The sequence below is a fragment of the Caretta caretta genome, chromosome 11 (assembly GCF_965140235.1).
Source record: "Caretta caretta isolate rCarCar2 chromosome 11, rCarCar1.hap1, whole genome shotgun sequence".
NCBI lineage: Eukaryota > Metazoa > Chordata > Testudines > Cheloniidae > Caretta > Caretta caretta.
The window spans coordinates 74733903-74759037 of record NC_134216.1 but is presented as its reverse complement, the minus strand read 5'-3'; positions in this window follow the sequence as shown (position 1 = coordinate 74759037).

Sequence of the window (25135 nt, the reverse complement as noted above, 5' to 3'; positions counted from 1 at the left end):
CGGTCAAAATTGTATCATGAGCTTTGGTATACATTCTCCATTCATTATTTTTAGATAAGATTTCCCAAGTTTACAAATGTAAAAGATTTTTTTTTCACCCTAACTGCTAGACCTACAAACCTACGAAGCATCCCTATTCAAGAAGGAGTCTTAGATATGGATTTCATTTCAAACATGTCTGAAGTTAAGCATGTTCTTAAGTACTTCTCTCAGTAGGGATGTACCTAAACTTGTGCTTACAGGCTTTTCTGAATCAGGCTGTAAACTCAAATCGAAGATGGCTTCTCTCTGGCTCAAACCTTACCAACAATAATGATTCTGTAATAAGCATGTAACAGTTATTACAGCTTATTAACAATTCTATTGATGATGCATTAGGGACAGAGCACAGAATCTGCAATTATGAGGATAATGGAGGATGCATCCAGTATATATTGAGGGGAAACATTTTCCATACATTCCTCTTATAAAGCATGTTAATAAAATACACTGTAGGTAAAATGTGTGGGGAATGAACTTGGCTTCAACTGCACACATCAAAGTGTATTTATATTTATCAAGGGCTATTTTATACCCCCCTGCCCCCTTTCTTCAAACTATGATTTTGCTAGCTATAGCCTAGCATCGAAAATTAATTATAACCAGTGCGGGTTATAATGGCACACTGTACCGATCTGAAAAACCTTGTTTCCCTGAGTTATTAGGCACAATACGGTACTTTTTTTTCAAATTGATGAGTGATTTTGGATGTTCAGGACTAAAAAAAAAATCAAGCCCCTTATGCTTTCTCCCTTGAAAGTTTAGGCCAATGTGCAGTAGTAGGAGCCTTATACACTGTGGGTTACTACTACACAAAGCTTCATAGACAAAAGATCTAAATAGCTGGATATTTCTAGTTAGAATTCTGGTCTGAATATGCCTTGGCTCATTACCAGATCCTTCTGTGTTTACCCTTTATTTATTTGTCGAGCAGAGCGTTTCTGGGTACTGTTTCTCTTCTTGAAGCAAGGGAAGCAGGAACCATCCACGTTGCTCCCTGATTGAGCTCAGCAGTAAATGGGCCTGCAGTTGATCAGTTTTAGCCCCACTAATTAACTGTTATTACAGTAAAGTGCTTTGTGGGATTATGGAGACCATCCAGGCAGCTCTCTGACAAGGCACGGAGCCTCCACCACAAAGGAAACTCAAACCAAACAGCACAGCATTCTCTGGCAGAGAGCTGAGGGTTGTGTTATTTTTATTTTTTTTTAAGGAATCTTTATAAATTTTATTGAAACTAAAAGCAGTAAAATAAGGCAACAGTGGAGCATTTCCAGGCATCATGGGTAACTTTTTCCAAAGTGCTTCATGACTTATTAGGCTAGGTTCCTAACTCACTTAGGCGTTTTGAAAATGTTAACCATGCCTATACAGCTGCAGAATTTTCAAAGGCAACAGAGGGAGTTAAGCACTCAATTAATTCAATAGGAGTTACATGCCTAACTCCCTTAGGATCTTTGGAAAATCCCCGCCTAAGATTTATTTTAACTGGAGTTACCAGTTAGCCTTTCATGCCACCCAGATTGTTTCCTCATTGATCCATAGCACACAATTCATAGATGCCTAGGAGAGTTAAACGATTTCATGGTACCGTTTGTCCTTCTCATCAGTTTCTTGTGATTACAGAAAGCTGGGCCCAAACCAGACCATTGGATTCAAATCTCCCCAGTTTTGGGCCCTTCAGATCTAGATCTAAACTTCTCAGCTCAGGCCCATCTCTATATACAATGTGGTATGTAGTATATCCCAGCAGTGTAGTGCGGGGCCAAGATTAAATTTGCATCTACAGGGCTGTTCTAATAATCCTGCATCACTAGTTCATTAGGCACAAGCCTAATTCCATAGGACGGTAGCCCTTCTGTGAACTGCAGCAAACAGGGCCGGGTTCACTTGGGATCCTTCAGAAAATGTAAACAACATTGGCTAAACCCTGACCCAGAAGTCCAGGAAACTAGATCCATCTCCCTGGGTGCCCTTGATAGGCAACACTTCCCCACTCACAAGCACTGTGTCCAGGTGTTTACACCAGAGAGAACTTTATGGGGGTGGGAAGTGGGGGGAGAAAAAGTTGAGAACAAAATAAACTTGGGAAGCCAGCAATTAATGGGTTAACAAATACTCCCATATAAAACTCCCACCCCCCCTTGGATGTTTTTGCAATAGTCCCAACCTCAGTCTTCCATGGGCTCTTCTGCTCTAGTCACTTCCCTTCCCCCTAGCCCCCACTCTCACTTTGTTGTTCAGGGTGAACAGAGCCCAAGGACCATGGCAGATCAGTACAGCTTCAGCTGCTTTAGGGGCTCTGCCATCTGACCCAGCTAAAGTGCCTTCAATTTTAATTTCTGGTTAGTGGAGGGGGGGGGTTACCTCAGAAGCTGTCAGATAGCTTTAAGAGAGTAGACAGGGCTAAAATAGCAGGCAGCTGTAGAGAACACTAGCTATCTCTGTACTGAGTATTCAGAGAAATCAATGACAGACTCCTCACTCCCAGAGACATGCGCCCAGCCCAAACAGGAACATCTCTTTTCCCTTTTGGCCCTCTTGCCAAGCTCCCTTACCCCACTGTGCCTGACTGCTGTCAAGGGCAAGGTGACCGCTCACCACAGGCACATTTGGTGCACTTCTATCATCCCTTCATTTCCCAACAGGGGCAACAGCATTTTATTGCTCCCAGGCTCAAAACTTCACTGTATGTTAACCAAAATGTCCCAAAATGTCACATAGCTGAAATGCAAATGAGGTGTGGCTCATTCAGTCATTTCCCCTTGTTTCCCACAGATGGCAGCAGACAGCTCCCTTCCCAGTATAGCCCCTGCTCATCTGGAGTTCTCAAGCGGCTCTGGGCTGCTCCTCTCCCTGTACACCAACAGGTGTTAACAGGGCTACCTACGGTCTTGGGCTTCAGGTCACAGGGCTTACAAGAATAAGAAATGGAATAGACAGGACTGCTGGGAAAGCTGATCATTCATTTCTGAGTGCATCCCATCCCTCCATGCAGTACAGTATTTTGCAGCACTCACCAAAATTTTGTGCCTGTTTTTCCCATATTTTGTCCCATATTTTGACCTTTCCTTCTGCTCCGTGCTCCACTTTGCAAACCCTCTCTGCCTGCTGGGGGAAGTCTAGCATTGTGTGTGGTGAGGATGGTCTCCTTCCTTGAAGAGGAGTGTATCTGCCAGATTTGTGTCAATATTTTAACTACTTAGGTCCCATTGACTTAACACGGACTGTTAACATGCTTAAAGTTCCACGTGTGCTTAAGAGCCTTCCTGAACCAGGCAATATATCCTAAGATACAAAAGAATGCCAGTTGGTCTCTTTGGAAGCACTGAGTAAAGTCTAGGGAAGGAAGCGGGGCGCTGAGTCTGGAGGAGGGAACTGTATGGGTAAGATGAAAGCATTAGCCCGAGTCAGTGAGCATTCATGGACCTCCCTGAATCACATCGCCGAGTTCTGGTTTCCACTCTTAGGCCACCACACCTGTCTTCCAGCTGCGAGTTCTGGCCTTTTCAGAACTGCAGATGCCACACACAAGAAGGGGAGACTTAACAGAAATGGTAGCTGCTGATTTAGAAAGGACAAAAGCAAGCAGTTGAAATCATGATGGTCTTCAAGTGACCAGTCCGGCTGGGGTTGTTAAAGGAGCCTAGTGCATGTGGTCAACCCTGTGGTAAAATGTAATGAAGAGTTCCTGTGGGAAAATCAATATGACAAGGAAGAGCACGTGTTTTAAAACCAGTGGGAATTAATTATTAGTTGGTCACTGGCAATCCCGGGCATGAAAAAGCCACCAGAAACTGAGGATTCTCTCTGTTTCCCACAGAGTCAAAGGTTTTCTATTGCAGCCCACGCTAGCTCTGCACTTGTGTCACTAAGGGCTCAGGAAGCAGAGCCAAGTTTTGAAGATAAACTGCTGGGATGTTCCATTTATTGAATCAGTAACATATTATTGCACCGAGCAGGGCAAGGAAAATGCAGCATTCTGTGTCCAAACCCTGGGGAAATGAATGTAACGTCTGAAGCGTGTGCAGAACCTTGGGAATCTTACTGTCTCATTCATGGAGAATCAGCCACCTGTGGGTTGAGCTTTACAAATGCAGCAATGATTGTGGAGATTTCTAGGGAGGAGTTTTATGCATTTGACTTTTTCTAATTTTTTTGCACATTTTGCATGACTTTTCCATGTTTTTAAACTGAACTGCTCCCCTCTCAGAATGGGACAGCTTACTGTGGTTTTCTGCTTGCGGCTCTTGAAAAGGTAGCATGGCATCCAAATGACTGCAGGCCAAATGTTCCTTTCTGAGTGAATGGAAGTGAAAAAGGCACGTGGCCCAGGCTGAGCTAAGCCTCAGTTGGTATGTCTACATGGCACATTAAGCTCAGACCTCTGGCTCAGGTTTGAGCCTAAGCCCGCCCGTTTGTCGAGCTGTTGGCAGCAACTGCAGCTCCTCCTGAGGTCAGTAGAGAGCACTGTGACACGCGGCTTCGGCAAGGCCAAGGGCCGAGCACGTGACCAGCAGGTCTGCACAGTACGGCGTGTATCTCAGCAAGGGGGCACAGACAAGTAGTGCTGTCCACGCAGTGTAGTCACCTGGCCTGTGGCAGCACCCCTTTATGTGTGTCTGAGGGACAGGCTGCCCCCTGCACCTTCTCCCCTGGTCGTCAGAGACAGGGCCAAGGACTCAGTCAGTGGCCCCAAGTTCTGTGTCAGGCTCTGTCACTGACTCAGTGTGTGACCTTGGGCACATCACTTCACCCCTCTCTGCCTCAGTTTCCCCATCATGTAGATGATTATATTTACTCTTCTCTGTGAAAGGCTTTGAGCCCCTTCCCTGCTGCTGGCAAGACAGAGCAGTGGCTGGGCTGAATTCCCTGGGCCTCTCTTCTGCACTGGGCCAAATCCACACATCATATTTCATGAGATAAGTGTGAGTACATGAGACAATGTGTGAGCCTCACACTTCAGGCATGAGGCTTGAGGTTTCTGTGCGTCTATGGGGAAAACCCCTGTAAGGGATGATTTGCCCGTAGATGCAATATTAAATGGCCACTGTGGAACACTATGGAAGATACTGGTATCATGGCTATTGTCATCACGTTTCTATGTCTGGCTGCCAGTCCTTGTTTATGCCCAAGCCTGCTAGCACTTCTGACCAGACATAGGACGTATGACTATGAGCAGTCCTACTGAAGCCAATGGGACTCCTCCCAGGAGTAAGTGGTACAAGTTCCCCAAGGGAAACCATTTTCAATGCACAGCTACAAAGGAACCTTATTGGTCCTACAAAATTTGGGATCTATCCCACATATTCCTGAGTGCCATCTGGTGGCACCTCCTCTATTGCGAAGTTACACGTACACGGACAGACAGCAGGATCAGAACACCAAGCACAACGCTTGAGAGCAAGTGTATGCATGTTTTGGGGCCACTGTCAGTAGAGAGGGCATTCAGTGATTTTTTTAATTAATAGGCTTTAATTTTACTGAGCTGTAAAGCTGGTTAATTTAAAACCATGCCACATGGATGAAATGAAGTTTTAACAGGAACCATCATGTCTGACTGAGTGGGAGATTTGCACGGATATCTCCCATTAGTGCTAATGTGAGTCATGTGTGTGCCTCTGTGGGGTGAGAGTATACCTCAGAAGGGTTCAATTAAAGAATAATTGGGATGAAAAAGAAACAGGAGCCTCGGGTGCAGATCAGGGCTGGAAGAACCCAGTTAAGATAAACAAGAAACTCTCTATCTAACCCCCCTGTCAACCTCCGAATATTCAATAGGTTCCCAACACTCCAGATGACAGTTGCTCTATTGATGCTCATTTTAACCTCCCTCCGCACTTCTGGGGTCAGGCCAACACCTGCCTATTGTTATTATTTATCACTTGTACTGTGGTAGCACCTAGTGGCCGCAATCATAAACCTCTCTGCTAAGTACACACCCTACACACACACACACACACAAAAGTTCTTGCCCCAAGGAGCTTACAATCTAAATGTAAGATTGGAGACAAGAGATGGATACAACAGAAAGATGGGGGAACACAAGAAGACAATGAGGCAAAACTGGTCAGCATGAGAAGCAGTGGTCTCAGCACAACAGCTGCCTCACCTCTCTCAAGTTTTTTGTAGGCATCGCAGCAAAGGAGAGTTTTAAAAAGGGGGCTGAAGGAGGACAATGAGTTTAGCAGCCAAGGTCCATTCTCACGGTCCATTCTCCCAAGGTCCATTCTGGAAGCAGTCTCATATAAAAGCAATACCATGTTCCCTAAACATTTCCAAGAACTAAGATATCCCCAGTTATTATTTGAAGTATTATAGTAACAACTGGAGGCCCCCCACCTGAGATTACAGCCCAGTTGTGCCAGGTGCTGGACAGACACACAGTAAGACACACTCCGTGTGCCAAAGAGTTTACAATCTACTAGACATGACAGATAAAAGGACATATTTAGATGGGGACTATGGCACAGAGAAATGAATATGGGATTTTCAAAAGCGTGAGGCACGTAATGCCAGTGGTAGGCGCTTTTGAGAACCCCACGCTACGTGACTTGCCCAAGTCTTAAGCAGAGCCAAGAGCTGATCCCAAACCTCCTGAGACCTCGTTCACTGCCTTAAGTGCAAGATCATCCTTCCTGTCAGTGTTTAAGGAAGGTTCAACTACGCATTCAGACTTGGGTATTTGCTGTATCTGACTCCCACAATGAGTTCTTTGAGAGTTACCTATCACTAGCAAAAAGGACTGTTGTATGCACAGGTTTGCAGACCTGCTCAGGATATTCAGACTGCCTTGTATCCGTTTCAGGAGGACCCCACCTGGCCAGTGTATTTGCACACAGTCAACCTGAGCTGCTGCACCTGGTCCTCCCGCTGGCACACATACGATACAGTCAAGACAAACCAAATTACTAGGTAAGATTTTGATCAAAAAGGGATTTCAATGAAATTCCTGACACAGCTTGAACTCAGCAATGGGGGATTGTTCTTCAGGATTATCCTCCTTATGCCTATTACACCCATTTCTTTAGTTTAGACTTCAGCAAGGGGAGTTGCATTGCCTCTGGGTTCAAGCCCTCGTTGGAGAGTAATCCCAGAGTCCAAATCCTTGCTATGAGAATAGCCCTTTTGAAGTCAATGAGACTACTCAAGTGAGTCAAGTCAGCAGGAGTTGGCCCTCTGCAGCTAAAATTCAGCAAAACGACTGGTAATCTGGATTCCCTCCTTTGAAAGCATACGATACCGGGAGAGAACATGAGAACTCCAGTAGGCCCAGAAGAGAGTTATTATTTGGGTTACTGCATACTAAGGCCATAAAGGGTCTAGAAAACAAGGCATATAGCCCCCTAGAGGCCTGGGCAGTAAAAATAGAAGACTTTGCTTTCTTATCACCTCAGTTGAATCCAAGAAGGTGCCAGCCTATAACATATTCAAACACACATTCAAACCGGCTCATCCCTGAAATAAAATCTAGCTGTGAAAGGAAGGGAGGGCCTACCGCGCCCCACGCCACAAACATTTGCCCTGCAAAATATGCCGTTCCCAAGAGGGACCACAAAACAGACCCAAACTGGAAAAAGGAGACGTCGACAGCCAAATTAATTAATCCTCCCCAAGAACAAATTCCTAGTAAATGCTGTAACGAGCCAGCTAAGCATGTTGTCTATAGAGGAAATCATTAAAAAAAATTGTTACAAAACAGATTCTCTTGCAAAGTCCTTACTCAAGAGCTCTAACTCTGCAATAACTGCTGGCTTGTACAATAAGAAAGGTACCTCTGGATTTATCTTTCACCCAACACTTCCCTCATTGCCAAGTATTTTCAAACCTCACAGCAATATCCTTCAGATGTCTCCCAGACTCTTGATTCCGCCCTTCCCCCAACTCTACAATTAGGCAGGCAGAAACCTACGTTCCCTTCACCCTGGAGCAAAACTCCATCTGACAGCTTCTCCATCTGTTTACATCTAAGAGTTCCCCAGTGGAGAAACCAGGTGTCCTATCTGAACGCACACATGCAGTCAGCCACCACGCTTTTAAAACCAAATATAAAATAAAACCAACACTGTTAGCAGCAATCCATCAGGTGTTATATACCTCATCGCCTGTGGAAAATGGCTTCAATATGTGCAACAGACATGAAGCTGTCTGATCCAAAGGCTCCACAGCTCAAAGTCTATAAAAAGAACCTTCCCCCCACCCACTGCAGGCCGAAAAAGGGATGTACCTGTTTTCATTCACTTTAACATGCCTGACCTTTCGCTGGAGATTGTTTCGCTTGCTATCATCGTTGAAAGGGACTGGCAGAGCTGGGGCTGCAGAATGAGAAAAGTACCAGATTCATTGGAGAGTCAAACTGGAACCATATGGATGAAACGCGTTACAGACAGTTTATGAAAAACTCCAAATTAGTTTCACTGCTGTGTAAGGGTGAACCTTAACCCCTCTTTTCATTTCTCTCAGTATTTTTTTCTATTGCTCTAACATCATATTCTTCCTTCGACCATGAGCTCTTTTACTGCTGAACATAACAAGCCTTTCGCCAGAGATTCCTCAGAGATGCCTCAAGTTCTTAAGCCCAATGTTGTTTTGAGGTGACATGATTGCTACTCTCCCCCCGTGTGATCATTTGATTTCCTCTACTTTCCCTGTAACTGCTAGTTTTAGGTCTTAAAAAGTTGCAAAGGGAAAGAAAAAATAGAAAGACCGTTTTTCTTCTGCCTCATGTTCCTTTCCAGCATAGTGCAGCTAGCGTGCAAACTATCAATAATGATAACATCCACTTATACAAAAATATAACATATCCCCTCACATATACTAGTGTAACAGCGAAGAAACTCCATTAGATTTACTCCAGATTTAAACTGATGGAATAGAGCAGATTTCAGTTTAAGCAGCTGTACAAGTATAACTGGTTACACAACAACATTTCCCTGCAGAATATTTATTAATAGTGATGTTGTGAAAGGTGGAAGGAATCCAGCTTGACTCTCAGATCCCAAGGTTAGTGTGCAGAGCTGGCAGTTAGAAAAATCATCCTTTTTCTTAGAAACTCAGCAAATGTGATGGGGAATCATTGACAGCCCCATCATGGACTCCTGAGAAACCCTTTAGAGACACCTTTTGAAGATTTTAAGGGGGGAAGAAACCTTCAAAGAATATGGATGTTGCAAAAAATCACCGGTGTCAGGAAAGCTGGGAATGTAATGTTTAGGTTACATTTTAACAAAAGAGAAAATAAGGAAACTATACAGTATGGACTCATTTATTGGGCTTCAGTTCCAACAGCAGATGAGGAACTTAGGTCTGTGTGGCTCCTTTTGGGGCTCCCAGCTGACCATGTAGGCATAATACACGGACCTTTCCAGGCATCTTTATATAGAACTATGACAAGAAGGAGCAGTCAAACAGTCTGGGGCAGGCTTTTCTGCTTTCTTAGGTGCCAGGTGGATGGGATTTCATAGGCCAAATGCAGGCATTCAGTGTCACTATGGTATGCATTAGTTATGAGAAATCGGGTACATACCAGTTCATAAGGCTCTAGTTTAATGACAGAAAGCCTTGCTTGAGCTGAAAATGGGAAATGTTGGTAGCTGAATGGGGTTTACAGTCTCCCATTTATCACAGCATCAGCATCTTTCTCACAGATATATCTAAAGGAATCCTCCATCCACTACTCCACTGTCCCAGTAGACAATCTAACAACTTTCCCAGGATTGGACACCATTTGGGGTCCCAGAGAAGAGGAGAAATTTACTCAGGCTCAGCCATCTCCAACACATGTTCATAGGCCTCATTTTCAGGCATTTTGGAGTTCGGCTCAGGAAAAAAAGGGATGATATCACATTTTCCTGTCTCCTAAAGGCCATTTCCAATGTGCCTCTAACTTTTCTGAAATGCCTACTGTCAAGGTTCCTCCCCCACTCTGAACTCTAGGGTACAGATGTGGGGACCTGCATGAAAAAACCTCCTAAGCTTATCTTTACCAGCTTAGGTCAAAACTTCCCCAAGGTACAAAATATTACACCCGTTATCCTTGGAATGGCCGCTACCACCACCAAACAATTACTGGTTACTGGGGAAGAGCTGTTTGGACGCGTCTGTCCCCCCAAAATACTTCCCAAAACCTTGCACCCCACTTCCTGGACAAGGTTTGGTAAAAAGCCTCACCAATTTGCCTAGGTGACTACAGACCCAGACCCTTGGATCTTAAGAACAATGAACAATCCTCCCAACACTTGCACCCCCCCTTTCCTGGGAAATGTTGGATAAAAAGCCTCACCAATTTGCATAGGTGACCACAGACCCAAACCCTTGGATCTGAGAACAATGAAAAAGCATTCAGTTTTTACAAGAAGACTTTTAATAAAAAATAGAAGTAAATAGAAATAAAGAAATCCCCCCTGTAAAATCAGGATGGTAGATATCTTACAGGGTAATTAGATTCAAAAACATAGAGAACCCCTCTAGGCAAAACCTTAAGTTACAAAAAAGATGCACAGACAGAAATAGTTATTCTATTCAGCACAATGCTTTTCTCAGCCATTTAAAGAAATCATAATCTAACACATACCTAGCTAGATTACTTACTAAAAGTTCTAAGACTCCATTCCTGGTCTGTCCCTGGCAAAGAGCAGCATACAGACAGAGCCAAACCCCTTGTTTGTCTTCCTCCTCCCAGCTTTTGAAAGTATCTTGTCTCCTCATTGGTCATTTTGGTCAGGTGCCAGCGAGGTTACCTTTAGCTTCTTAACCCTTTACAGGTGAGAGGAGCTTTCCCCTGGCCAGGAGGGATTTCAAAGGGGTTTACCCTTCCCTTTATATTTATGACACGCCCCCCAAATCTCAGCTAGGGTGAAACACTGGCTGGGATTTCTTCCTGGAGCTCTAGGAAAAACAGAGGTAATAAGACACATGCATCTCTAAATATACTACCAAGTACATAAAGACTAACAATATTTTCCACATCTCAAGGACGATTTTAACCAGTTGATTCTGGGAAACTTTCACGGGAGAGTGCATCAGCCACTTTGTTAGAAGCTCCTGAGATGTGTTGGACGTCAAAATCAAAATCTTGGAGAGCTAAACTCCACCGAAGAAGTTTTTTGTTAGTTTCCTTGACGGTGTGAAGCCACTTCAGTGCAGCATGGTCGGTTTGCAGGTGGAAACGCCGTCCCCAAACATATGGGCGTAGCTTTTCCAGAGCGTAGACAATGGCATAACATTCTTTTTCAGTGACTGACCAGTTGCTTTCCCTCTCAGACAGTTTTTTGCTGAGAAACACTACAGGGTGGAATTCTTGATCAGGTCCTTTCTGCATTAAAACTGCTCCCACACCACGCTCGGATGCATCTGTGGTTACTAGGAACGGTTTGTCAAAGTCTGGGGCCCTTAGTACAGGGTCAGACATGAGTGTCGCTTTAAGCTTGTTAAAGGCCTTCTGACACTTTCCGGTCCACTGAACAGCATTTGGCTGTTTCTTTTTGGTTAGGTCTGTCAGTGGGGCAGCGATTTGGCTGTAGTGCGGTACAAATCGTCTGTAATAACCAGCCAAGCCTAAGAAGGATTGAACCTGTTTCTTTGACTTTGGGACAGGCCACTTTTGGATAGCATCCACTTTGGCCTGTAGGGGGCTGATAGTTCCTTGACCCACCTGGTGTCCAAGGTAAGTCACTCTGTTTAGGCCTATTTGACACTTCTTGGCCTTAACAGTTAGTCCTGCCTCCCTTATGCGCTCAAGGACTTTTTGTAGATGTTCCAGGTGGTCTGCCCAGGAATCCGAAAATATGGCCACATCGTCAAGGTAGGCGACTGCATATTCTCCTAATCCCGCTAGGAGACCATCTACAAGTCTTTGGAAAGTGGCGGGTGCATTTCGCAGCCCGAAAGGGAGTACATTAAATTCATACAGCCCGAGATGTGTGATGAAAGCTGACCTTTCCTTGGCAGATTCATCTAGCGGTACCTGCCAGTACCCCTTGGTTAAGTCCAAGGTAGAGATGAACTGGGCCCGTCCCAGTTTCCCTAATAGTTCATCTGTGCGTGGCATTGGATAGTTGTCTGGGCGAGTTACAGCATTTAGCTTACGGTAGTCCACGCAAAAACGTATTTCCCCATCTGGTTTGGGAACTAGAACCACTGGAGATGCCCATGCACTTTCAGAGGGGCGGATTACACCCATCTGTAACATATCCTGGATCTCCCGTTCTATAGCAGTTTTAGCTTGAGGAGACACCCGGTAAGGTTGAACCCTAATTGGGTGAGCATTACCTGTGTCAATGGAGTGGTATGCCCGTTCAGTCAGTCCTGGGGTGGCTGAGAACGTTGGCGCGTAGCTAGTGCACAGCTCCTGGATCTGCTGTCGCTGCATACGCCCAAGGGTCATGGAGAGGTTCACCTCTTCCACACCACCAGCACATTTCCCTTCGTAGTAGACACCTTTGGGCCACTCAGCGTCGTCTCCTCCCTGGGCTGTAAACTGACAAACCTTTAATTCTCTGGAATAAAAGGGCTTTAGAGAATTAATATGGTACACCTTAGGCTTTCGGTTGGAGGTGGGGAATGCTATGAGATAATTAACAGCTCCCAGGCGCTCCTGGACCGTGAATGGCCCTTCCCACGATGCTTCCATTTTATGGGCCTGGAGCGCCTTTAAGACCATGACCTGGTCTCCTACTTTGAAGGAACGCTCTCTGGCATGTTTATCATACCAGGCTTTTTGCTCTTTTTGAGCATCCTGTAAGTTTTCTCTAGCAAGGGCTAAAGAGGTTCGGAGGGTGTTTTGTAGGTTGGTTACAAAGTCCAGAATGTTAGTTCCTGGAGAAGGTGTAAATCCCTCCCATTGCTGCTTCACCAACTGCAATGGCCCCTTAACCTCACGGCCATATACAAGTTCAAATGGGGAAAACCCTAAACTGGGATGTGGTACAGCTCTGTAGGCAAAGAGCAACTGCTGCAATACTAGGTCCCAATCACTGGAGTGCTCATTTACGAATTTACGTATCATGGCCCCCAAAGTTCCATTAAACTTCTCCACCATGCCATTTGTTTGATGGTGGTAAGGAGTGGCAACCAAGTGATTTACCCCATGAGCTTCCCAAAGGTTTTTCATAGTTCCTGCCAGGAAATTAGTCCCTGCATCTGTGAGGATGTCGGAGGGCCAACCTACCCTGGCAAAAATGTCTGCTAGTGCCTGACACACACTTTTAGCCCTGGTGTTGCTTAGAGCTACTGCTTCCGGCCATCGGGTGGCAAAATCCATGAAAGTCAGTATGTACTGCTTTCCTCTGGGTGTCTTTTTCGGAAAAGGACCCAGAATATCCACAGCTACTCGCTGAAATGGAACTTCAATGATGGGGAGTGGCTGGAGAGGGGCTTTGACCTGGTCTTGGGGTTTTCCCACTCTTTGGCACACCTCACAAGACTGGACATAGGTAGAAACATCCTTGCCCATTCCCTCCCAGTGGAATGATCCCCCCAAACGGTCTTTGGTCCTGTTCACCCCAGCATGGCCACTAGGGTGATCGTGGGCTAAGCTCAAGAGCTTGGCCCGGTATTTAGTTGGAACTACCAACTGTCTCTGAGGAGGCCAGTCTTCCTGGTGTCCACCAGAAAGAGTTTCCTTGTATAAAAGTCCTCTTTCTATAACAAACCTGGATCGATTAGAAGAGCTGAGAGGCGGTGGGTTGCTCCGTGCCGCCGTCCAAGCTCTCTGGAGGCTTTCATCTGCTTCCTGTTCGGTCTGGAACTGTTCCCTTGATGCTGGAGACATCAGTTCCTCATGGGATTGTGGACCTAGGCTTGGTCCCTCTGGAAGCGATATAGGGGATGGAGCTGTTTCTGTTGACTGTGAACCGCTCTCCGCTGGTGCACTATGTTGGGATTCAGGCTCCGGCTGAGCCTCTTGGGTCGGGTTATCGGCTGCTGCCAGTTCAGGTTCGGTGGGGCCCTCTGTTGTTGAGGTTGCAAGTACTGGATTCAGTGCTGACATGGGGTCTGGTGTTGGTTGTTCGGCTGGTTCCGGTTCTGGGACTGGTTCCGTCTGGGTCTCTGGGACTGGATCCACTACTGCTGTTGCAGACATTGGCCTGGGGTCCAGGTCCATCACCTCTGACTGGGTCCTGATAGAAGTTTCTGGAACAGAGCTAGGCCTCACGGCTTGTTTAGCCTGGCTGCGGGTGACCATTCCCACCCTCTTGGCCTGTTTCACATGATTGGCCAAGTCTTCCCCCAACAGCATGGGGATAGGATAATCATCATAGACTGCAAAAGTCCACATTCCTGACCAGCCCTTGTACTGGACAGGCAACTTGGCTGTAGGCAAATTGAAAGAGTTGGACTTGAAGGGTTGAATCGTCACTTGGATCTCTGGGTTGATTAAATTGGGGTCCACTAAGGAAGCATGGATAGCTGACACTTGTGCTCCAGTGTCCCTCCACGTGGTGACCTTCTTCCCGCCCACACTCACAGTTTCCCTCCGCTCCAAGGGTATCTGGGAGGTATCTGGGCCTGTGGACCTCTGGTGTGATTCCGGTGCAATGAACTGTAATCTGTTGGGGTTCTTGGGGCAGTTGGCCTTTACATGCCCCAGCTCGTTACACTTAAAACATCGTCCAGCTGACGGGTCACTGGGGCGAGGAGGGTTGCTGGAGAACGGGGTGGTGGGACGATAAGGGGTCTGGAGGGTTCTTTGGGAGGTAGGTGGGGCTTTGGGCGGCCCCCGGTAATAGGGTGTGGTCTGGGGTGGTCCCTTCTGGTCTCCGCTCCAACTGCGACCAGTTTTCTTCTTCTCTGCCACCTCCACCCATCTGGCTCCAATCTCTCCTGCCTCGATTACAGTTTTGGGCTTCCCGTCTAGGATGTATCTTTCTATTTCCTCAGGAACACCCTCTAAGAATTGTTCCATTTGCATTAGGAAGGGCAAATTTACTGGAGATTCAACACTTGCTCCTGATATCCAGGCATCCCAATGTTTCACAATGTGGTAGGCATGTCGGGTAAATGACATGTCTGGTTTCCACCTTAGGGCTCTGAACCTCCGACGAGACTGCTCGGGCGTTATCCCCATTCTGACTCTCGCCTTGGATTTAAACAGTTCATACTTGTTCATGTGTTCTTTAGGCATTTCAGCTGCCACCTCAGCTAAGGGTCCACTGAGCTGCGGCCTCAGCTCTACCATGTATTGGTCAGTAGAGATGTTGTACCCAAGGCAGGCCCTTTCGAAGTTTTCTAAGAAGGCCTCAGTATCATCACCTGCCTTGTAGGTGGGGAACTTTCTGGGATGGGAAGTGGTACCTGGAGAAGGATTGCTAGGGTTTGTTGGTATATTCTGCTGGGCCTTTATCCTCTCCACCTCCTCCACATGCTTCCTCTCTTTTTCCTTCTCCTCCTCCACATGCTTCCTCTCTTTTTCCTTCTCCTCCTCCACATGCTTCCTCTCTTTTTCCTTCTCCTCCTCCACATGCTTCCTTGCCTCCATTTCCCTCTTGTGGGCAGCCTCCTGTACCTCCTTCTCCAGCCGCATGAGTTCTATCTGTCTTTCATGTTCCCTTTGTCTTTCCTCAGCCTGAAATTTGGCTAATTCCAGCTGTAGTTGAGCTGAGGATTTGGTCATTCTAACCTCTCTGTTTTTAACTAACTTTACACCTGAGGTTTAGAAATAAACAAACAAAACTTGGCTTTAAAATTTTGCTGTGCTGCAATAGAATACCTATTCTCTGATAGTGATTGTCAGCCTACAGAAAAAGACAATTCCCTTGTCTCTGCTCTGGGCCCAAATTAAAGCAAAAAACCTCCAACTGCTTGGAAACCTGCTTACCCAGCCCAAAGAAAAAGCAAATGGGTAGAACACACACCCCCTATTTACTTTTAGGAAGAAAAGAAAAAAAAACCTCTGGATTGGAAGATTTCCCTGCAGGAGTTAAGTACCCTGCCTCCAGGCAAAAAAAACCTGCAATTCACAAGATAATCCCCTTTTGTCTCTGCTTGGCCACAAAGCAGAGAGAAACGAAGCTGCTTTCAGTTTCAAAGCTGCTTTCTGGACTTTCTTTCCAAAGAAAAAAAAATTTTCCTTTTTAAAATCTGTATTTCTAGTTCAAAAAATCTCAACTGGATCTCAAATGATTTCAGGTTAATCCCACCACTGTGCCACCATGTCAAGGTTCCTCCCCCACTCTGAACTCTAGGGTACAGATGTGGGGACCTGCATGAAAAAACCTCCTAAGCTTATCTTTACCAGCTTAGGTCAAAACTTCCCCAAGGTACAAAATATTACACCCGTTATCCTTGGAATGGCCGCTACCACCACCAAACAATTACTGGTTACTGGGGAAGAGCTGTTTGGACGCGTCTGTCCCCCCAAAATACTTCCCAAAACCTTGCACCCCACTTCCTGGACAAGGTTTGGTAAAAAGCCTCACCAATTTGCCTAGGTGACTACAGACCCAGACCCTTGGATCTTAAGAACAATGAACAATCCTCCCAACACTTGCACCCCCCCTTTCCTGGGAAATGTTGGATAAAAAGCCTCACCAATTTGCATAGGTGACCACAGACCCAAACCCTTGGATCTGAGAACAATGAAAAAGCATTCAGTTTTTACAAGAAGACTTTTAATAAAAAATAGAAGTAAATAGAAATAAAGAAATCCCCCCTGTAAAATCAGGATGGTAGATATCTTACAGGGTAATTAGATTCAAAAACATAGAGAACCCCTCTAGGCAAAACCTTAAGTTACAAAAAAGATGCACAGACAGAAATAGTTATTCTATTCAGCACAATGCTTTTCTCAGCCATTTAAAGAAATCATAATCTAACACATACCTAGCTAGATTACTTACTAAAAGTTCTAAGACTCCATTCCTGGTCTGTCCCTGGCAAAGAGCAGCACACAGACAGAGCCAAACCCCTTGTTTGTCTTCCTCCTCCCAGCTTTTGAAAGTATCTTGTCTCCTCATTGGTCATTTTGGTCAGGTGCCAGCGAGGTTACCTTTAGCTTCTTAACCCTTTACAGGTGAGAGGAGCTTTCCCCTGGCCAGGAGGGATTTCAAAGGGGTTTACCCTTCCCTTTATATTTATGACACCTACTCTGGCATTGTCTATTTTAGACACTTATATAGGCCCCTTCCCTGTATCTGAGCACCTCACAATGTTTAACACCCCCGTAAGCCAGGGTACTGCTATCATCCAATTTTACAGATGGTGAACTGAGACACAGAGAGACTAAGTGATGTGCCCAAGACCTCAGAGGAAGCCTGCTGCGGAGCAGGGAATGGAATACAGGCCCCTCAAGTCACAGGCTAGCACCCTAACTATTGGACCATTCTTTCTCTCTTCAGTCTCATAAGAGCTAGGCTGTGCACAAATTTCAGGCTGATTTGTTTCAACTTCGGTGAATTTAGGTTAAGGAGTCAAAGTCAAAGTCTAGCTTCTGCTGGAGACAACAATACTAACCTCCTTTGTAAAGTGCTTCGAGATTTACCGATGAAAAGCGCTAGATAAGAACTCATGCTATTATTATTATTACCTCAGCAATAGAGACCAGCATCTCTGAGAGTTAAATATTTAAAGGACACGGGTAGGAAAGTTAGAGAGAGGCATGGTCTGTGTGTATGCGCGTGCGGGGCGGGGGGGTAATATCTTGTATTGGACCAACTTCTGTTGACGAGAGAAACAAGCTTTCAAGCTCACACAGAGCTCTTCTTCAGGTCTGGGAGACCTACTCAGAGTGTCACAGTTACATACGAGATGGAACAGACTGTTTAGCGTAAGTAGTTAGGAAGGTGTCTTTCACAACTCTTACACGGCTTTCACTGTTTGCAATAGGCCCTTTGACGCCTGCAGCTTGAACCTTACCGCATGTTTTCTGTTAGTGACCATTTTCTTTCTTCATCATGAGTACTCTCACTGGCTTTTGGGCTGCTTATGAGTGTGGGATTGTAAAGCGCGTCCAAGTAATCGGCTTAAGAGGGGAAAATCGTATCTGACTAAAGCTGCTCCCTCCCAAAAAAGGGGTGGCATAAATTTTGGCTGCCTCATCCTTCACAGTATCCCTTTAAAATGCACAGAGGCTTTCAAGCGGCAAAGAGAGGCTTTCAAGTCAACTCCAACTTCTACAATTTCATTATTTTATCATCAGGTGCCCTTGGCAAGTTTTTATCTACTAGGCTATCCTAGAGTGGGAACAGGAAAGCATTAAAAAACAAACTGCCAGCCCTGTACATTAAAGACCTGCAATTAAAAGGCATTTGCCATGTGCCACCATTCAATACTTTCATGGACTCTTAGATAGCATTTCCATCAGGAGTCCTGCAGGGTAGATAGAAGTCTATAACGTAGATAGAAAGCTGGCTAGATCATTGGGCTCAACGGGTAGTGATCAACGGCTTGATGTCTAGTTGGCAGCCAGTATCAAGCGGAGTGCCCCAGGGTTGGTCCTGGGGCGAGTTTTGTTCAACATCTTAATTAATGATCTGTAAGACGGGGTGGACTGCACCCTCAGCAAGTTTGTGGATGACACTAAACTGGGAGGAGAGGTAGATACGCTGGAGGGTAGGGATAGGATACAGAGGGACCTAGACAAATTGGAGGAGTGGGCCAAAAGAAATCTGATAAGGTTCAACAAGGACAAGTGCAGAGTCCTGCACTTAGGACGGAAGAATCCCATGCACTGCTACAGACTAGGGACCGAATGGCTCGACAGCAGCTCTGCAGAAAAGGACCTAGGGGTTACAGTGGACGAGAAGCTGGATATAGAATCAATCATAGAATCATAGACTATCAGGGTTGGAAGGGACCTCAGGAGGTCATCTAGTCCAACACCCTGCTCAAAAGCAGGACCCATCCCCAATTAAATCATCCCAGCCAGGGCTTTGTCAAGCCTGACCTTAAAAACTTCTAAGGAAGGAGGTTCCACCACCTCCCTAGGCAACGCATTCCAGTGTTTCACCACCCTCCTAGTGAAAAAGTTTTTCCTAATATCCAAACTAAACCTCCCCCACTGCAACTTGAGACCATTACTCCTTGTCCTGTCCTCTTCCACCACCGAGAATAGTCTAGAACCATCCTCTCTGGAACCACCTCTCAGGTAGTTGAAAGCAGCTATCAAATCCCCCCTCATTCTTCTCTTCCGCAGACTAAACAATCCCATTTCCCTCCGCCTCTCCTCATAAGTCATGTGTTCCAGACCCCTAATCAGTTTTGTTGCCCTTCGCTGGACTCTTTCCAGTTTATCCACATCCTTCTTGTAGTGTGGGGCCCAAAACTGGACACAGTACTCCAGATGAGGCCTCACCAATGTCAAATAGAGGGGGACGATCACGTCCCTCGATCTGCTCGCTATGCCCCTACTTATACATCCCAAAATGCCATTGGCCTTCTTGGCAACAAGGGCACACGGCTGACTCATATCCAGCTTCTCGTCCACTGTCACCCCTAGGTCCTTTTCTGCAGAACTGCTGCCTAGCCATTCGGTCCCTAGTCTGTAGCTGTGCATTGGGTTCTTCCGTCCTAAGTGCAGGACCCTGCACTTATCCTTGTTGAACTTCATCAGATTTCTTTTGGCCCAATCCTCCAATTTGTCTAGGTCCCTCTGTATCCTATCCCTGCCCTCCAGCGTATCTACCACTCCTCCCAGTTTAGTATCATCCGCAAATTTGTTGAGAGTGCAATCCACACCATCCTCCAGATCATTTATGAAGATATTGAACAAAACTGGCCCCAGGACCGACCCCTGGGGCACTCCACTTGACACCGGCTGCCAACTAGACATGGAGCCATTGATCACTACCCGTTGAGCCCGACAATCTAGCCAACTTTCTACCCACCTTATAGTGCATTCATCCAGCCCGTACTTCTTTAACTTGCTGATAAGAATACTGTGGGAGACCGTGTCAAAAGCTTTGCTAAAGTCAAGATACAATACATCCACTGCTTTCCCTTCATCCACAGAACCAGTAATCTCATCATAGAAGGTGATTAGATTAGTCAGGCATGACCTTCCCTTGGTGAATCCATGCTGACTGTTCCTGATCACTTTCCTCTCATGTAAGTGCTTCAGGATTGATTCTTTGAGGACCTGCTCCATGATTTTTCCAGGGACTGAGGTGAGGCTGACTGGCCTGTAGTTCCCAGGATCCTCCTTCTTATGAGTCAACAGTGTGCCCTTGTTGCCAAGAAGGCTAACGGCATATTGGGCTGCATTAGTAGGAGCATTGCCAGCAGATCGAGGGAAGTGATTGTTCCCCTCTATTCAGCATTGGTGAGGCCTCATCTGGAGTACTGTGTCCAGTTTTGGGCCCCCCACTACAGAAAGGATGTGGACAAATTGGAGATAGTCCAGCGGAGGGCAACAAAAATTATTGGGACTGGGCCACAAAAATGACGAGGAGATGCTGAGGGAACTGAGGGAATTTGATAGCAGCTTTCAACTACCTGAAAGGGGGGTTCCAAAGAGGATGGAGCTCGGCTGTTCTCAGTGGTAGCAGATGACAGAACAAGGAGTAATTGTCTCAAGTTGCAGTGGGGGAGGTTTAGGTTGGATATTAGGAAACACTATTTCACTAGGAGGGTGGTGAAGCACTGGAATGGGTTACCTAGGGAGGGGTTGGAATCTCCTTCCTTTGAGGTTTTAGGTAACGCATTCCAGTGTTTCACCACCCTCCTAGTGAAAAAGTTTTTCCTAATATCCAAACTAAACCTCCCCCACTGCAACTTGAGACCATTAGTCCTTGTCCTGTCATCTTCTACCACTGAGAATAGTCTAGAGCCATCCTCTTTGGAACCACCTCTCAGGTAGTTGAAAGCAGCTATCAAATCCCCCCTCATTCTTCTCTTCTGCAGACTAAACAATCCCAGTTCCCTCAGCCTCTCCTCATAAGTCATGTGTTCCAGACCCCTAATCAGTTTTGTTGCCCTTCGCTGGACTCTCTCCAGTTTATCCACATCCTTCTTGTAGTGTGGTGCCCAAAACTGGACACAGTACCCCAGATGAGGCCTCACCAATGTCGAATAGAGGGGAACAATCATGTCCCTCGATCTGCTGGCTATGCCCCTACTTATACATCCCAAAATGCCATTGGCCTTCTTGGCAACAAGGACACACTGTTGACTCATATCCAGCGTCTTGTCCACTGTCACCCCTAGGTCCTTTTCTGCAGAACTGCTGCCTAGCCATTCGGTCCCTAGTCTGTAGCTGTGCATTGGATTCTTCCATCCTAAGTGCAGGACCCTGCACTTATCCTTGTTGAACCTCATCAGATTTCTTTTGGCTCAATCCTCCAATTTGTCTAGGTCCCTCTGTATCCCATCCCTGCCCTCCACTGTATCTACCACTCCTCCTAGTTTAGTATCATCCGCAAATTTGCTGAGAGTGCAATCCACACCATCCTCCAGATCATTTATGAAGATATTGAACAAAACCGGCCCCAGGACCGACCCCTCCCTAACCACCTCTTTTTCCACAGAGGGCTGGCCACCTACTCCCCATGCTGTATTGCCCAGCGCAGCAGTCTGGGAGCTGACCTTGTTCGTGAAGACAGAGGCAAAGAAAGCATTGAGTACATTAGCTTTTTCCACATCCTCTGTCACTAGGTTGCCTCCCTGATTCAGTAAGGGGCCCACACTTTCCTTGGCTTTGTTCTTGTTGCCAACATACCTGAAGAAACCCTTCTTGTTACTCTTAACATCTCTTGCTAGCTGCAGCTCCAGGTGTGATTTGGCCCTCCTGATTTCACTCCTACATGCCCGAGCAGCATTTTTATACTATCCATCTGTCCCACCACAGCTCTAGTATGACTATTATTATTGCTGTAGCTTTTGAAGACCTTAAACTGGGCCCCATTGTGCTAGGCACAATACAAACACATAGTTAATGACAGCCCCCACCCCAAAGACATGGCACAATAAGACTGGGACTTTTCAGCTTGGAAAAGAGATGACAAGGAGGGATATACAGGTTTATACAATCATGACTGGTGTGTAAATCAGTAAATCAGGAAGTGTTATTTACTCCTTCTCATAACAAAAGAGCCAGAGGTCACCCAATGAAATTAATAGGCAGGAGGTTTAAAACAAACAAAAGGAAGTATTTCTTCACACGACGCACAGTCAATCTGTGGAACTCTTTGCCAGAGGATGTTGTGAAGGCCCAGACTATAACATGTTCCAAAAAAAGAACTAGATAAGTTCCTGGAGGATAGGTCCATCAATGGCTATTAGCCACGATGGGCAGGGATGGTGTCCTTGGCCTAGCCTGTTTGACAGAGGCTGGGAATGGGCGACAGGATGGATCACTTGATGATAACCTGTTCTGTTCATTCCCTCTGAAGCACCTGGCACTGGCCTCTGTCAGAAGACAGGATACTGGGCTAGACAGACCTTTGGTCTGACACAGGATGGCCATTATTATGTTCATGTGGATGAGACAAACAAGCAAGTCGGTGTGTGATCTGGATTCAATAAAATACCATAGAGAGCATTTCATTATTTATGCTTTCATTTCTTAATTGGGGAGGTTTTTTCCATCAGCTCTTTTTTTCCCCACCTGTCTTTTATTTTAATTCTGGCTCTTTATGGCCTCTCCTCCCAGCTGCTTACTATTATCACCTTCAGCTCTAAGCCTCTCCTTAACTGCTCACATAATCACCCCTTTATTTGGGAACCTGGATTTGTAGCCTTTGATCCACAGGTTGTCTTTGTACCTCCTGATAGCTTCTTCTCCCGCTGTATTCAGCTCAGTCCTCCATTGCCAGATTGCTTTTGTCTTTCTGACCCTGCCTTCTGATATTTCGGTATCAGAAAGGAGCAAATAATTAGGAAAAATAGTATATATGGTTGATACAGCCTCATTCTGGTCATGCAATATCGATGGGACAATCACAATTTCCTTGTGTCCGAGTAGCAGCCATGTTAGTCGGTATTCGCAAAAAGAACAGGAGGACTTGTGGCACCTTAGAGACTAACAAATTTATCTGAGCATAAGCTTTCGTGAGCTACAGCTCACTTCATCGGATGCATTCAGTGGAAAATACAGTGTGGAGATTTATATACACAGAGAACATGAAACAATGGGTGTTACCATACACACTGTAACCACAGTGATCACTTAAGGTGAGCTATTACCAGCAGGAGAGCGGGGGGGCGGGGGGGGGGGCGGAGAGGGGAGAAAACCTTTTGTAGTGATAATCAAGATGGGCCATTTCCAGCAGTTAACAAGAACGTCTGAGGAACAGTGGGGGGTGGGGGTGGGGATAAACATGGGGAAATAGTTTTACTTTGTGTAATGACCCATCCACTCCCAGTCTCTATTCAAGCCTAAGTTAATTGTATCCAGTTTGCAAATTAATTCCAATTCAGCAGTCTCTCGTTGGAGTCTGTTTTTGAACATTTGCACCCTGACAGCAGGATTGTCTGGCTATGTAGACTCCCTCCTCATGCCCTACGCTACCGGCACTCCCAGCTATCTTCGAGACACCACTGACTTCCTGAGGAAACTACAATCCATCTGTGATCTTCCTGAAAACACCATCCTGGCCACTATGGATGTAGAAGCCCTCTACACCAACATTCCACACAAAGTTGGACTACAAGCCGTCAGGAACAGTATCCCTGATAATGTCACGGCAAACCTGGTGGCTGAACTTTGTGACTTTATCCTCACCCATAACTATTTCATATGTGGGGACAATGTGTACCTTCAAATCAGCGGCACTGCTATGGGTACCCGCATGGCCCCACAGTATGCCAACATTTTTATGGCTGACTTAGAAAAATGCTTCCTCAGCTCTCGTCCCCTAATGCCCCTACTCTACCTTGTGCTACATTGATGACATCTTCATCATCTGGACCCATGGTAAAGAAGCCCCTGAGGAATTCCACCATGATTTCAACAATTTCCATCCCACCGTCAACCTCAGCCTGGACCAGTCCACACAAGAAACCCACTTCCTGGACACTATGGTGCTAATAAGCAATGGTCACATAAACACCACCCTATACCAGAAACCTACTGACCGCTGTTCCTACCTACATGTCCCCAGCTTTCATCCAGACCACACCACACGATCCATTGTCTACAGCCAAGCTCTACAATACAACTGCATTTGCTCCAACCCCTCAGACAGAGACAAACACCTACAAGATCTCTATCAAGCATTCTTATGACTACAATACCCACCTGCTGAAGTGAAGAAACAGATTGACAGAGCCAGAAGAGTACCCAGAAGTCACCTACTACAGGACAGGCCCAACAAAGAAAATAACAGAACGCCACTAGCCATCACCTTCAGCCCCCAACTAAAACCTCTCCAGTGCATCATCAAGGATCTACAACCTATCCTGAAGGACGACCCATCACTCTCACAGATCTTGGGGGACAGGCCAGTCCTTGCCTACAGACAGCCCCCCAACCTGAAGCAAATACTCACCAGCAACCACACACCACACAACAGAACCACTAACCCAGGAACCTATCCTTGCAACAAAGCCCGTTGCCAACTGTGTCCACATATCTATTCAGGGGACACCATAATAGGGCCTAATCACATCAGCCACACTGTCAGTGACTCGTTCACCTGCACATCCACCAATGTAATATATGCCATCATGTGCCAGCAATGCCCCTCTGCCATGTACATTGGTCAAACTGGACAGTCTCTATGTAAAAGAATAAATGGACACAAATCAGACGTCAAGAATTATAACATTCAAAAACCAGTTGGAGAACACTTCAATCTCTCTGGTCACTCGATTACAGACCTAAAAGTGGCAATACTTCAACAAAAAGACTTCAAAAACAGACTCCAACGAGAGACTGCTGAATTGGAATTAATTTGCAAACTGGATACAATTAACTTAGGCTTGAATAGAGACTGGGAGTGGATGGGTCATTACACAAAGTAAAACTATTTCCCCATGTTTATCCCCACCTCCACCCCCACCCCCCACTGTTCCTCAGATGTTCTTGTCAACTGCTGGAAATGGCCCATCTTGATTATCACTACAAAAGGTTTTCTTCCCCCCTCCCCCCGGCTCTCCTGGTGGTAATAGCTCACCTTAAGTGATCACTGTGGTTACAGTATGTGTGGTAACACCCATTGTT